The sequence below is a fragment of the Protopterus annectens genome, chromosome 1.part1 (assembly GCF_019279795.1).
Source record: "Protopterus annectens isolate FY-2018-M chromosome 1.part1, PAN1.0, whole genome shotgun sequence".
In the NCBI taxonomy this organism is placed as follows: domain Eukaryota; kingdom Metazoa; phylum Chordata; order Ceratodontiformes; family Protopteridae; genus Protopterus; species Protopterus annectens.
In genome coordinates this window covers 1,054,367,492-1,054,384,266 of record NC_056726.1, presented here as the reverse complement: position 1 = coordinate 1,054,384,266, position 16,775 = coordinate 1,054,367,492, and the positions used below count along the sequence as shown (strand labels likewise).

The 16,775-nt window shown below is 36.8% G+C and overlaps 1 long non-coding RNA gene across 1 annotated transcript in view; it reads left to right on the top strand.

Annotated features, from left to right (window-relative positions):
• The first annotated feature begins 1,923 nt into the window (after positions 1–1,923).
• LOC122808892 overlaps positions 1,924–16,775 on the top strand; it is a 319,450-nt gene continuing 304,598 nt past the window's right edge. Inside the window, exon 1 of the long non-coding RNA XR_006365840.1 lies at positions 1,924–2,096. This is a non-coding gene — a long non-coding RNA (uncharacterized LOC122808892). The remainder of the gene's footprint in view (positions 2,097–16,775) is intronic.

The window sequence follows — 16,775 nt, the reverse complement described above, 5'->3', positions numbered from 1 at the left end:
TCTTCTGTTCTAGTTTTTCCTGTTGTTGGTACAACATGCCCCTCTAGACCAACACCCCTATGAATGATAGAAATACTGTGGGTCTATATTAGATAACCGAAAGTTTTATTCAGCGAATGCTCACGAGCGAAAATGCTGGAAATCGAACTTCTTATTGTGGGGGGCTGCGCCTCCCACCCCCTGCTAACTATATATTCCAACAACGAGATTGCACTACAGTGAGGAAAGGGCAAATATCCCACTTGTCACTGTACCATGACCCCACAAACACCTTTTCGATTTCCAGCATTTTCACTCATGTGAGTATTTGCTGAATAAAACTTTTGGTTATCTAATATAGACCCAATTCTGATTGCAAATAGCCAAAAGAAGGAGGTGGTGGTGAGATTAGTGCATCCTGATAGATCACTAGTCCAGCAACTGCAGAGGTTTTCTGTGGCAAAAGAGGGGTACCATCAGATGGGCAGAGCATCACAACATGCTGGGCCAGCTACAGCCCCTAGTTACTGACATATGGTAGCAGCCTGTCTTTCAATAGCGATATCACGACCTAGCTACCTAGAAATGTATAAATCAGAGGCAGGTGCTCACATTGTCCCTCCAGGGACTGTTGAGCTGACATGTCATTCATTCTCATGTATGCCTGACAGGTTTCTACAATGCCTGAGTTGTTAAGCAAAAAACACAGGTTATCTGGCTCATAGTCAGGGCTCCATTCATCTGTACCCTGAATCTTGGTAAAATCAAAATATGTTTTATTAGACTTGTGTGGTATTGTGGGTTACATTTTTCTGTGTTGGTGGTTTGTTGTACTTTAAATGTTCAGTTTATGATGTTTTATATTGCAGCTTGGGAAGATGAAATATTTCATGATATATCCATTAAAAAGAAAGTACTCTAATGTATTATCCCTTCACTGACTAAATGTATACTTTTATATGAAAATGGGAGGTCAAACCTTTAGTCTTTACTAATTACATATTCCATGTTCACTTTAATAAAACATAAAATATTTAATTATAAATGAAAAAAATGCATTATTCCTGATCCAAATGAATTATGCTGATATATATTTTTCTTTTTTTTTCATTCAAAACAGTGCCACAACGTTATTCTTAAACTTTATTATGTGAATTTTAAATATTTGCTGTATCTTGGCAATATACATCTATACAAAGCAGAGTTCCTCCCTAACCCAGTTCATGGATGGGGAAACATTAAATTCATCCCTGGTTTGGCACCTATGTCTCTAATGGAAACAGACAGCCTGTAAATATTTCATCTGCAAAGTTTCTACTTACACTTACCAAGGGGTACCAAGACTTGTCAAAGATTTGGGATGCATGCTAAGGTTTAAAAAGGCCCCAGCAGTTGTTAGCCTGATACACACCTATGAACGTATGTTCTGAAACGTCTTTATCTACCATGCAAATGAACAGACCAATGCATATATGGTGAGCCTACATCCAAAAGTTCATAACATGGAGATAATTCAAAAAAATGACAAGAGAGAGGATGCCTGCTTCAAACTAAAAGCCGTATATTAAAAACCATTAAAGAACAGAAAAAAGTATTGCCCACTCCAAAAATAGTATTACTGAGGTGTCAAAAAAAGAAAATCATTGGTTAACAAATATAAACCGCTTTTCACAAGGTATTGGAAAAATCAGAATATAAGTTAAGAGTTTTTCTGTTAATAAATGTTATGTTTCCCTGTTTTTATTAGATTCCTGGAGAAAAATTATACCCATTAGTCAGACAATTGTCTGTGTCTTAACAGCAGCACTTTCAGTGTTAACAGAGATCCTGTTTTTGACAGAATTTTCTCAGTTGTGTGTTTTGGGCAGAGGCACGTATGCCAGCTAAGAGTAACAGGAACTGCGGTAGATGCATTTGCTATGAAAGTACAGAATTGAGGAAATTAAGCGTGTCAGTCACTGTGGTTGTCTGTGTGTTAAAAAGCCTCTCTGGTAGTTCCACTCTCTAGCAAATTCTTTTTGAGCAGTTGAAAGAAGAGGTCGTCTCAGTCATCATTTCAGTACAGGAAGGACCAGCTAGTACCATGCTAATTCCAGCTATTATATTTATTTCATACTGTAAGTATTTTGCATTTTATTGTTATTAATAAATAAGAAATATTTATATTCCAGAAATTCAGAACTAATATTTAGCAAACAGTTCTTCTTCTTTGCAGGATACAACATACATTCATGTCTAGTGTCACATAAAGGTGGTTGCTTCCTAACTTGTAAAAATATGTCCTATAACTATTGTTTATATTGCAGGTCTCTGACTTTATCTAATTTGTTCAGTGTTTTATATCATACTTAAAATATTAACTGTAGGTAATAGTTTAAACTCCACTGCACATTAATATGTTAACTTTTAAAACTAAATTATGTTAAATATTCACATTTCAGGTGTACATATTTGATAGTTTATAAAGGATTGTATTTTAACTGTTTTTTTTTTTTAAACTTTTTCTCTGGGTCCCTTCTGGAATATGAAACAACCCAACAGGATTATTTGATCAGCAAGATATAACTTATTAATTAGCTTATCAAATAATTAAAGAAAATATTGTAGTCCTGCAGACAGAGCATAAGGGAATTATACACCGTTATAATATTGTTAGTACCTCCGCGGTGGTGGTGCTGCAGTATCGTTGTTGCCTCACAGTAAGACTCTGACCAGTTTGACTCTCAGCTAGAGCATCTTCTGTGTGGCAATATGCGTGAATGGGCGTACCTTTGTTGAAGATTGTGCATTAGGGCTGGCAACTCAGCACGTAAAAAATCTACTGACAATTATTAGCGGACCGGAGTTCCGCTGTGGCGACCCCTAACCAGGAAAAGCCAAAAAGACACAACAAAATAATATTGTTAGTATCCCTGCTCAGCAATATTATGGAACAAAAAAACAAAATCTATGACTTTGGAGGAATATGTTGTAAGATAGGCAAAGCTAGAAGGAAATGTCAATATGCTTGTTAATCAGTAGTCCAGCTTTTAACTGCCATTTTGAGCAAATTAAATAGTTAAAAATATTTACGCTTTTTAAATTATTACTTGGCTATATCTATAAGGTGCCATCAAATTCTAGCCCTATCAACCATAAACCTGAGGTGTGCTATTCCAATTATTATTTGTTAAATGAAAAAAAAAAGTTTTGCTTTATTTTTTACCAGCAGTTCTTCATTACTTGGGTAAATGCATTTATACTACGTCTGTATTTATACATACAGGCTAAGCCAAGGGTTCTAGTCTACGAAGCCCTAACATATAAAAATGTTAGTCAACTTCATCGCAAAATAATTGTTAATGAAAATAAGGAAGCATGTATGCCTAGTACATATAGTTATACAGGGATGTAAAAATAACTTCTGAGAGAGAATAGCAGATATAAATATGACTGACACAACTAATTTATATAAAATTCACAGCATACCACTCAACTGCTATGATACAGTCATAATGCTATGATTATTGTCCTCAGTTTTAGCCTTGCCCCTCATAGATTTACCGATGTTACTCAACGTCAGATATGTTTGTGAGTATGTACCTTATTAAATAAATAAACTAAGCCCATACAAAGTCTCACTACCATTAACTATAAAGGATCTAGTATAAAAAATATCTTCTATTGGGAAAAAGAAAGTGCTCCTTTATCTGATGCTCTGATGTGATTTTTAAAGGACACTGCTGTGACTTTTAATACTCACAGGTTGAGAGGAGCGTTTCAGAAATCTGCAAAGGATTAATACAGAACTGTCAGAAGATAAACAATGGATATTCAGTAACAATTACCAAAAACATGATGTTAACAGTTACAGTAATTTGATGCATAGATTAAAAAAGTGTCTGGACCACAGTTTTCAGTCACAGTAGATATGGCACTAACTCATATCAAAAATGCAGACCTACTAGAACTGTATGTATTTTTGTTTTTAATTAACTTAATTGATCATCTTTGCTGACAGGGAAAGTCTGACTTGGCAGAATTCATTTTCAGTGGCGGCCTGAGGAGAAAAGCTCTATTCTGGTACATTTTTATTAACAAGTGAATTTCAGACAGTTCTAAAAAAAATTACATTTCTTTGAGGAAAAACAAACAACTAAAACACAGGTGCTCTGGTGCCAGCTGAAAACAACTTTATGCAACTCAGTTCAGAAGAGTAGAATGATCTCTTTTATTGAACACATGTACATGGGAAAACTAAGCAATCAAGGTCTTGTCTCCCCAAATAGAAGGAAATGCATTTTATTATATTGTAAAAGCTTTTGAACAAACAGCTACTGACCAATTAAAACTAAATACCTTTGAATTATTTTTCTTACTGAGAATCTGCAGACCCCTTATCTGAGCCTTTCCTTATTAGGCACAGATTCTGATCTTCCATGTTGGAACTTTCTACATTGGCAATATTCATGTTGGCAATGTAAGAAGACCAGAGACAGGCCTAGGCCATCAGGATCCATCTTGAAACAAGTTAGAGTGCAAAGAGAGAAAATGTTATGCAAAATACTAAACATGTTTCCCATCTTATACTTCTCCCTTCACACAGGTAGATACAGTAAAGTATTTACATCAATATTTATAAGTTTATGCAGTTCTGGTACCTCTATAATCTTAAGGAAGTAAATGGACTAATACTGTAGAAGAGAAAACGTAAATAAGTTTAATGTTCTTACATTTCGGTACAGAAGGTTTTGTAAAGAGTACAAGCGATATAACAAAAAGAGTATAGTTGAGAAGTAAGTTATAAATTATGTAGATGAGAAATATTAACATCGTATAGGAGGATGGTGTTAATAAACAGGACAGAGACAGCATGATGCAGGATTAGTTCTGTCTGGGCTGCCTGTTCCAAGCTGGTGTATCTGGAAGGTTTATAACTTAGGAGTATGGGAATGTATGAGGGGGATAGAGTGGCGGATGGGGGCAGTTAGAAAAAGAAAAGGATGAGAAGACATCTTAAAAGCCTTCTTATCAGACTATCTTCCTTTAGATCACACAGATCTCCATCCTAGCCAAAGTACCTTGATGACTTAGCAAATACAGCCAAATTTTATATGTTGGTTGGTATCACAGGAGAGGGTTATAGCAGCAGTATAGTAGCTTGGGTGACATAAAGTAGGGCCTGATATTTCAAACTTCACAAACATCATGACATGAATGCATTAACATTTTACAAAGTCTCCTCTTGGGCCCAAAGAACATGTGTGGAGTCACAACAGCTGGTCAGTAGGGTTAAAAGGTGAGCAGCCTACTTACTAATTATACACATTGCTTCGAGTCAGCTCCTTGTGCTCCAGTGGATTATTTTTGTTTTTATTACTTACTAATTGTAGTCAAGGGAAGAACAGGCAGTAAAGGAAGTATTCCATACACCTGAGAGGTCTTACAATGAGATAAATGAGACAAGTGGTCAACCTGTTTGAGAAGTAAAACACATTGTGTACTGAAGGATGACAGTTAAATCTAGCAGAGCATCCTTGGGATGAGTCAGAGGTGAACAGGACAGCAGGTTGTCACAACCTTTTAAGGAAGAGATACTGTAGAGAACAGTGTCCTTCCCTTTTGTGACCTTTGGAGAAACTGTAACCTCTGCTTATCCTGAGAGTTAGTAAAAAGGACAAGACTGTATAACAAATAAGCTGTTTAATAATGTTAAGATATGTATCAGCACAGAATTTCAGAGGGAGAGTCGTATCTAAAAAAATCAGTTTTTATTTAAACATCTTGAATGCATTAGCCATAGGGCTGACAGTTAATACTGTGTATCATGACTTTGCAAAAGTGTTTAATACAGTACCACATAGTGATAAAATAATTGAAAATGGGAAATGAAAACAGCATATCTTACCGTGCCAGATTCCTTTTAGAGCTTTATAAATGAGGAAGTGCTGATTCTGAACTCGTTATGTTTATTGTGGATATAGTTTTTGACATTTAGAGGTGTCTTTTCATTCCTGTTGTCACAACAGCATCCACGACAACTTTACTGGAGAAGATTGCTGGGGGGAAGAAATATAGCATTTGCTTATGTATTGTTTTTCAGACACTTTTGTCAGAATGGGCATTACAGGTAGAAGATGTTTCAGTCACTATTGCAGACTGGCTGCTCAGGACAACATTGGATGCATTTTAAATTATATAATGCTCCCCTTTTCATTATGTTTACTGGTGTTTCTTAAAGAGAGGATGGTAATTCTACAACTGCTTGCCTTTGTTTAGTGAAAATGCTTTACAAACTGTCCTGTCAGCTCTATCACTGTTATGCATTCAGCCATCCTCAGTATTCCAATATTATCTTTTTTTAAATGTCTGCATCATTGTCTCGACAAGGTTGTTATTGTTATGCTGACTGTGCATCTCCTTTTCTTGTGATGTTTGTCATTTGAACTCCATTTGTTGTACATCTCTGTAATTTTGTCATGTTGGATCTGACTATTTTGTGTGAATTGTTTGGTTAGCCAGGCCTGGACAACAGCGTTATACTGCTGCTGTTACTGTTGTCCATTTGTTTACCTCTGGGATCTTTTGTGGTATTATCTTGTTTTCATCTTTGCTTTAATACAGAAAACTATTAACTAATTTATCTTTCAGTTTGTGCTTATCAAACTGTAAATCATGTCAGTTTTGTTCCACAGATTTTATAAATTTTGGTGGCAGTTTTTTGCATTTCTTTTGAAGAAATAACAACCACTTTAATAGATTCATAGAGTTATACATTTTTATTATGCTAATGACCCAGTGTGTGTGTGTGTGTGTGGGGGGGTACTAAGCCTGGTGAAGTTTTCCAAAAGAATAATGATGTCCTGCATCCAAATAGGACATTGAAGGCCAGGTATTTATAAGCTACCTCTGCCCATTAGAGATATGGGTTCCAGGCCTGGTGTAAGTTTTCTGTTACCCATCCACTTTTCTAGTTGTGCTTAAATTAGGTAATAGATGAACTTGGTTCACAAGGAGGGGCAGGTTCTGCAACACATATCTGCCTCTCCAGCATGTTCTATTCAAGTTCCAGACAAAATTCAGGTCCCTAGACCTTGTATTTCCAGTACTTTTTGACTTACAGATTATGCAGGAGATGCATAAGTGTGGGGTTTGTGAATACCTTGTAAGCCAAGCATAGATCACCCCTCAGCAATCTATAGGAGACTGAGTAGAGGGAAAGGGTTTTAAGGTGCTCTGTATAAGGTACGCTTGTTATGCCTTGTATTATTTTTGTAAGGAACCCCTGGGGTTGCTCTAGTTGCTGCATATGCCTGCTCAGGTACACACCAAAGGGAGCATTGTATTCTATAATTGGTCTGATAAGGGCAGAGTACAGTGGGTAATGACTTCTTTGAACTCAGATGCCATGCCCTTACTTATAAGTTGTGCAACAAAAAGGGAACTGACTTTATGACCATGGCTTTGGCACCATTTCTTAGTCAGAGGTAGGTCTTATTGAAGAATGTCAGTGTTTGCAGGGGAGCCAATGATAATCTCCAGCTTGCAATCATCTGCAAACTTAGTCACATAAGCCTTCAGCATTTGCTTTCATTTCACAGAAAAATATGCCAAAAAGGAGCAGGACCAGTACCAAGCCATGGGGAACTCCTCTAATGACTGGACTGTTAGTGGAGGTGGCCTAACATAGTTTGACCTCCTGAATCCTATTAGTGAGCCAATTGATTATCCAGTGGGTAATAAAAGGGTTTATATCTAAATTAGTTAGCTTGTCTAAAATACCTTAGTGGGGCATTGTATCAAAAGCCTTGGCTAGGTCAAGGTACACTGTGTGGATAGTCTTGCCTTCATCCATTGCTTTGGTGACCCTCTCAAAAAAGTCCACCAGATTTGATAGGCATAACTTTCCTTTAACAAAACCAAACTGTGATGAGATATGAAGTTATCACATTTCATTGTACATTTGAAAGCAGTTTTTTATTGAAGCCAAGTATCCTTTTATCATCTTGTTTATAGACCCGGATTAGTATTTTAAGCAAAGGTTTCAAATAGTAAGAGCCCTTTAATTTTGTGTGTTGGGCACAAGTCTGTTTTAAGAAAGTAATATGACACAGAGAAAGAGAAAAAGAAAGAAACTGAGGTGGAGTTGTATATCACTGCAAGGTAACCCTTCAAGTCTTATCCTGTTTGTGAGGTAGAGTTGCACTTTCCCCAGCTGCATCAGATAACGTGTGAGTAGGCTGTAGAAGAGAGGACAGTATTCTACAACTTGTCTCATAACACCCATATAAAAGGAAAGAATTATTTCTCTGGCATTGCTGTGGAGGATCAGTTTGGTAAATCTGTATGCACTACAGATAGCAGAGATGATATGGGTCTCAAATGAAAGGCCATTATGTACAAGGATTCTAAAATACTTTAACATTTTGTCAAATGTTATGCTGTTGACCATCAACAAAGTCTATCTATCTTTCTGTCTATCTAATATATATATTCTTTTTTACTAAATGCCAGAATGTTACATCTTTTGACATTGAAGGCAAGTTCACATTTACTATGTTATTTGTGTCCCGTATTAAGGACTGTTTGAAGGGACATGTTATCACCAAGATAAGGATGGTACTCCCAAGCTTACAGTCACCTGAATATTTGGTGAACTGGACACTGGAGCTTGTTTTGACATCTAAGAAAAAGACGGAGAAGAGGAGTGACTCCATGTCAAAGCCTTAATGGATATCAGTGGTAACTTGGAGTGACAAGGACAGAAGTCCTTTGTTTCCTACTAGTTGTATCACTAATGTAACCATTTGTGAGATGAAGGTATTGTGGTTCTGTTTACTTTCTTTCGTAGGTCATAGTGCCAAAACCAGACAGATCCTGTACCTATCTTGATCAAGCGATCTATTTCTGAATCCTATGTCTGCACTGTATAGAAAAACTTCTTCCCATTACCCATTCACAAAGGCGGTAACTCCTCGGACATATCAAACTTCAGACCAATTGCCATACTCTCTCCTCTCTCCAAAATCCTAGAGAAATGCATTTACAAGCAGGTAATGCATTACCTTCACCAGGAAAACCTTCTCACACCCACTCAGCATGGATTCCGTCCCAATCATAGTACAACTACTGCACTAATATCCTTCATCAACACAGTTTCTCTTGCTTGTGATAACAATAAACTTGTCTCATGCCTGTTCCTTGACCTCTCTAAAACCTTTGACACTGTCTCCCACCATCTCCTCCTTCACAAGCTCACTAACTTAAATTTCTCTCCTCCTACTATCTCCTGGTTCTCCAGCTACCTCTGTACCCACCAGCAATCAGTCAAATGGCTCTCTGCACTATCCCCCCTTCTCACTGTCCAAATGGGTGTCCCCCAGGGGTCCATCCTGGGACCACTGCTCTTTAATATTTTCACCAACTTACTCTACTCCTCTTGTCCCCAGTCATCACTTGTGCAATATGCTGATGACTCTACTGTTATAACCATTGCTGGCAACCCATCTGACCTCCACTCAACTACCCAGGCATCATTCTACACCATTGAGACATGGCTTAGTGATAACAAACTAATACTTAATCCTAAGAAAACTAAGCTCCTACTTTTCCTCCCCCAAAACCTCACCAGACTCAAAAGTACATTTACCATTTTATCTAGCAACAACACCATCTTCTCAGTTGAACCTAGTACTAAATTGCTAGGTGTCACAATAGATGATCAGCTTAAGTCTGATCTACATATTACAAACTCCATCAAAAAAACTCATCAGAAACTTGGACACCTTTTCCACAACAAGAAATACTTAATCAACACAGCCCGAAAAACTCTCTCTCATGCTTTACTACTTCCAACACTCCTATACAGCTGTCACATATTCACAAACCTAAACTCCACACTCATTTCTAAACTTGAAACTACCTACAACAAGGTGGCCAGATTTGCAGCTAACCAAACCTGCAAGTCTCACCACTGCTTAGCACTTAAGCAACTAGACTGGCTTGAATTCCCTCAACTGCTATAACTATATCAACTACAAATCATTCACTCCATCCTCTGTCTACCCTCCTTCTGCCCCAGCCTCTCCTCCATCATATCTAAATATTCCCCTGCTAGGACTCTACACAGCTCAGACCAAGAACTATTACACATCTACAAACCCAAAACCAAAATTGGATGTCTTCTCTATAACTATAACCCAGCCACATCCTGGAACCAACTCCCCTTAGAAATAAAGTCTCTTCACCAAAGCAAGAGTTTCAAATTAACCATACGAAAATACATCATAAAAATGGTCTTGCCACTGCAGCCATCCACCCTGAAACCACTATCCTTCCACCTATTTCTCCACCTCACCCTAAATGTATCTCAAACCTTGTACTCCTATCTCTTCCCCCCTTCTTTACACTTGGTATTTAATACCCTCCCACTACTTCCTTTCCTCCCTCTCTAACCTATCATGACTCAGTCTGTTCCAAAATAATAACCTTATCAAGTCTGTCTAAAAGGCCACCTCTACTTCATTTCCCATATATCTTCGTCTAACTATTCGTATACTTTTTTGAAACCCTAAAACAACTAGGTACTACTCATTTAAAGAGATATGTAACTGGTTTCAAAATCTTTTCAAGACTATACATTTATTTTGTACTAAGCATTTAAAATGATATTGTAACAAGTCTCATATTCTTTTGCTGATTGTTAATTATTGTTTTAAAATTCTTTTCCCTGAGGAGCTTTTCTTCTGGGTCCCTGCTGAAAATGAGCTAAAAGCTCAGCCAGACTAACCCGGTTAAAAATGTAAAATAAATAAACAAATAAATCTAGATACTCTGAATGAAAAAATAGCCTTTCATCCACATAAATGATCAGACTTCAAAATTATGAGGTGAGACATAAAAAAAAAATCTATGTTTGACAAAATTAAGAGTTAATTCATAGAAGGGTCTTTTCCACATCTGTCTGAATAGGCTAGGAACATTTTCAAGAGGATCCTGTTTGTTTCCTAGAAGTAAATATGAGAACAATCTGGCAATATGTGCAACAGACAATCTTCAGTTAAAAACAGGAATGAGTGTTTCTTTCTAAATTAGATTTGGAGCAGGTGTTTAAGATTGTGTAATAGTTTGAAAGGTCTTCCAGCAGTGTGGGATGATGGAATCATGATATGAGATGGTTACATAGATGGTTTAGAACACCAATTTATTTTAGTAAAATGTTGCGACTTAGGGGGAGAGAGGAAGGCAGGAGGTGTAATGAAGTAAATGCTAGCTTTATTTTTGAAAGTATTAAGAAATGTTGTGAAGCCTGTATAAAGGAATGGGAAGCTATTTTAAAACAAAGAATTCCCTACAAATGACAGTTTTGTACATTTGTTGTTATGGTAGAAGAGTTTGAATGGGATTTTTAAGACATTGCAATTTTGTTTGTGCTTGTTGGATGGCTTAGACATCGTATTGCTAAGTCTTGCAAGGGAAATAGAGTTTGGAAGGCAGTTATAATGCATATAAATAAGCATCTATATTAGATCATCGAAACGGCACAATTTTGAATGATCTAATATCGAACCTAATATTGCGAATGCTGAAAACAGTGAAGCTGCACAAAACCAAATTCTTTCCTAGGGAAAGAATTCGGTTGGCCATTGTTGTGGCTTGTTGGGTTAAGGTGAGTGTGTGATTGTGCAGACGTTCACGTTAGTGTGCAGGTTGGGTGAGTTAGGGTTAGGGCGTGGGTCAGGTAAGTGTGCAATTGTGACAGAATTTGGGGTTAGCGGCGGGTTAATTGAGTTAGGGTTCGGGTGTGGGTGAGGTGAGTGTGCAATAGTGAGAATTTGGGGTTAGGGGTGGGTTAAGTGAGTTAGGGCACGGGGTGAGGTGAGTGTGCGATAGTGATGGACCTTAGGGTTAGGGTCTGGGTTAAGGTAAGTGGATAGATAGTAGTGTATGTGCAGTGTAGTGTAGGGTTAAATGTAACTTTTAAATGTATGTGTGTGGTTTGCTGCTTTTTAGTGTGCTTGTGGTGTGTGTGTGTTTCTCGGAAAAGCAAATTTTTTTCCCTGGAAAAAAATTCACTGTTTTGTGGTTTCGGTATTGTTAGGGTTCGAGTTTTGCAGTTTGACGTTACGGCATTCGATAATGATCCATTTCGATGATCTGATATAGACCCTATAAATAACATTAGTGCATGAGCTAGGATTATGGATGCACAAGAGGACAGGGAGGGTAAAGTTTGGATTTATAAAGAATGAAGTAAGGTGAAACAATATTACCAAGAAGGAAACTGGCAAGCAGCAATAAAATGTAAATATATCCTCAAAAAGAACAAACAATTTATTAAACTATTAAAAACAGTTGACTGCTTATGACCCTATAGCACTGGGACTTCTTCAGAACAACTTTTAAACAGCTACCACCATGAATAAATACCCTGAAAAAATCACATGACCAATTAAAAAATTAACATGAAAAATACTATATTAATTAGACGGAGGACACAAAAATGGAATTACAACTCCAGGAACAGGAGTTAAGTTTAATAACATTTGATAATGGCGTAAGTAAGGACAATATTATTTCTGCCTTTGATGGAAAAATGTTAACCTTTCAAGGGTTTCATATTTTAATTACACAGTTTAGAATTAATAAGACACATTTTACCCTTTTTAAAAAAGGTTTTAAGTTTGTTCCTGCCTCTAAGGTGAATTATACAGAAGTGGCAACAGTATTACGATTATTTACAAGAAAGTTAAATTTGCAGGTTTTGTTTCAAAATAATAAATTAGGATATTCTATTCATTTTATTAATGGAAATAATGAAAATTGAAGAAAAAAAGTTGTTTTAACCCCCCCCCCCACATGCATACGACTATTGCAGACTTTGAAATAATTTGTTCAATAGATTTAGATAATTTAACATATAAAAATAAGAGTAGGTTTTATAATTTGAGTTCCCAAGAACATGGTATTTTGAAAGATTTAAGATCTAATGAGAACTTGAGAATAATGAAACCAGATAAAGGTGAGGATGTGGTTTTAGTGGATAAAATGGGCTATATTGGGCAAATGTTTAAAAAATCTAGGACCACATCTCAAAATGAAGTTTTTATTACACACAGAAAGATACAAATTCTATTAGAAGATGCACTTCTACAAGGATCCATTTCTGAGGATTTATTTAATTTTTTTAAAACATGATCACCCCTATACCAGTTGCTTTTGGAATACTGAAAGTACATAAAAACATTCACCGACCACTGTATACAGTTATTGTGGCTGCATACAACAGTGTTAAGTATTCATTAGGGGTGTTTATTGATAAGAGTACTGAATCACTCTATGTCTAGGATTGACCATTGTTTGAAAGACCTGGGACTTTCTTTCAAAGATGAAAAAGGAATGGAACACTCCGGCTTGTAGTTTCACTACTGTGGATTTATTCACCTCGATTCCTCATCAAGAGGGGCTTTTTTATTTTCTGAGTATATCAGAAGTTTGGCTAGATTGGACAACACCATGGTGAACTTTATTACTGAGGTGATGGAAATAATTTTGGATAACATTTTTTTTCTTTTTTCATGGTGAATTTTTTGGGATGTACCTTACCAGACTCCTGCAGCAACTGGAAAGACCCCAAAAGTACCTCACCAAGAGCATCAAAGGGCTCAAACAGATACCATATGCTGCCCGGTTAAAGAAACTCCAGCTCTACTCAGTGGCATACCGCCTGCTCAGAGGTGATCTGTGCCTGATGTATAAATGTCATGCCATGTCCAACCCAGAATTAATGGACATGCTGCACCTCAGAAAATCCAAATCCCATCGAGCTATGCGCTCGAGAGACTTGAACCTCAGCACTGAAATAAATAGGACATGCTGAAGGGACAGATTCATAACCCAGAGGCTCCCTTCACTCTGGAATAAAATCCCAGTCTAGGTTAGGCAGAGTCCCACATTGACTCTCTTCAAGAGGAATCTTGATGAGTGGATTGGAGATCGTAGGTTTACCCCGGCTATCACTTCTGTGTCACTGTTAGACAGAGGCACAGTATACTAACCTCAAAAAAAGGCATAGCAAAATTAATTTAAAATGGGTGGCGAAAGCCAAACACACTCTGGCTAGGCTTATAAATGCCCTAGGGCAGATAGCCTAGTATGAACCTATGAACCTAAGATTGAGGGTCTGGCAATGGGTGCAAGTTGTGCCCCCATCTACGCCAATTTAGTTATGTATGCATGGGAGAGGAAATTTGCATTATGTTCTGAATTTAAAGATAAATGGTTAGGATACTTTTGTTATCTGGACAACATTTTTATCCTATGGAAGGAAGTACAAAGTAATATTAATGTTTTTATGGAATTTTTAAATACCATTTCATTATTTTTTTAAATTTAGAGGGAAATATTCCGACAAAAGTATTGACTACCTTGATGATATTATATACAAGGATGAGATTAATGGTTGCTTTAGTTCAAAAATTTTTAGAAAAAATACATCTTCAAATAGTTACCATGATTATCAGTTATCACCCCTACCATACCAAAAAGAATATTCTGAAAGAGCAGATGGTGAGAGCAGCCAGAATGCGTTTGGATAAGTTTAACATCAAGGTGGAGCTAGCTAAGATTTGTCAGATGTTTTTAGAAAGAGATTACCCCAAGGATCTGATCCATAGGACTACCAGCGATATTTGGGAAGGATGGAGTACAAAATGTCAACCCCTTTTAGGAAATAAGTTGGAGAAGGTCCCCTTGAACCAATGTGATAATGCAAACGAGGTTTCCACGCACAACATGGTGGTTCCTTATAAATGTGGGTCTAAAGAAATTAAGGACATTCTCTCTAAAAATCAGGCAAATGGGAAGGAACCTAAAGTTTGTTTTTGAGCACCCCCTTCCCCCAACAGTTTTAAATTTTAAAGGTACGACTAAGTGTGAGAGCTGTCACCAATGTTTGTTTATGTTAGAGGGTGCTACCCTGGAGTTACAAAATATTCCCTTTACAATTCAACTTCAAAATAATAACTGTACTACCAAGGGTTTAGTATATATCACAGTATGTAGTAAGTGTCAAAGTTATTATGTAGGTGAAACAGAGAGACAAATAAGGAAAGGGATTTATGAACACTGATATGCGATTTTTATTTATTTTTATTTTTTATTTAACATTTGTTGACCGGGAATGTCCGACTAGGTTCCACAGAGCCTGTTTTCAGCGGAGGCCCGGGGAGAAATGCTCCAGATGCATGTCTTTCGAATGTGGGAGGAAACCGGAGTACCCGGAGGAAACCCACGCGAACACAGGGAGGACATGCAAACTCCACACAGAAGGCACCCCAGCCGAGAATCGAACCGGAGAACCTCTTGCTGTGAGGCGACAACGTTAACCGCTGCACCACTGTGCCGCCCAAAAGGGAATACAAGAAACTCACTTTTTAAGCACACTTTGAGGTGTACAGGGTCAATTAGATTTCATTTTGGTGTACTGGACATTATTCCCAAGGATCACAGAGGAGGTTAGTGGGAGTTGCAAATAGAGAGATGGGAAGTTTTCTGGCAACTTAAATTGAACTCTAATTTTCCACCTGGTTTAAATGAACAGATTTCTATTGCTCTGATTCTTAAAACTAGAGCACTAGTATTGTAATGTAATATTTTCCTGGTAAAGATTTATTTAACTATGTTAACTTTATTTTCAATTATTGTTTGAAGCAGGTCCTCCATTTAATTAATACAGTATTTTTCATGTTAATTTTTTTTAATTGGTCATATGACTTTGTTCAGGGTATTTATTCATGGTGATAATTGTTTAAAAGTTGTTCTGAAGAAGTCCCAGGCTATAGGGATTAAAGTGCTCAACTGTTTTTAACAGTTTAATAAATCGTTTGTTTTTTTGAGCAAGTATTTGCATTTTATTGCTGCTTGCCAGTTTCCAAGCTTGTTCTTACTTCTTAGTTGCTGTGGAGCTTGGTTGCTCCATTTTTTATTTCAAACAATATTACCACTTAAGTAATGCTGACTTTGACAGAGTTCTGGAAAAGTAGTTTATTTCTGAATGGTTTTCTTATTCATACCTTAGTTTGTACTCATTGGAAGTTATGTCTATTTGGATTGAATGTTTGTATTTTTTGGTCTGTTGTATTCTCTTTCTGCCCCTTTTACATGATATTTGATGTTTTGTTTGAATATTTTATGTTGCTATTTGCTGAACAATATTAAACTAATAAAATAAAAAGTATTAAAATATGTACAATAGACAAAAAAGACTTATTATAAGGTCTTGAGACAATACAGCAAAGTGTGTCATTCCGGGGTTCATTTAATAGTAGGCAGTAGTCCAATTTCTGACTCTAATTTAAAGGTAAATGTTTTGGGAAGAATTAACACAGTATCCTGGTAATAGGAGTGAACGAGCTTTGGAATGTCTCTAACAAGGTTGATACCTGTCCATTAATTACTAATGTTAACATGGATAAGGCTCAAAAGTTGATAAAACTGCTGATCCAGATAGAATACATGGGCAATTTTTAACAAATATAATACAGTTTGCATTTCCTTTATCAGAAATTGTAATATGCTAGTTTTGTTCCACAAGTTTGGAAAGAGGCTATTGTGGTTTCATTACATAAGGGAGATGCATCTTCAGTGATCAATTTTAAGCCTTTTAAGTTAAACCTGTATTTAAGGTAAATAAATGCTTTGAGAAAGTATCAAAAGATCTAATATCTCAAACATTAATCTCTAATCAAGGCGAGTTCCAGCATGGTTTGATAGCCGGCAGGTCATGTCTTACAAATCTTCTTGGCTTTTATCGGTCA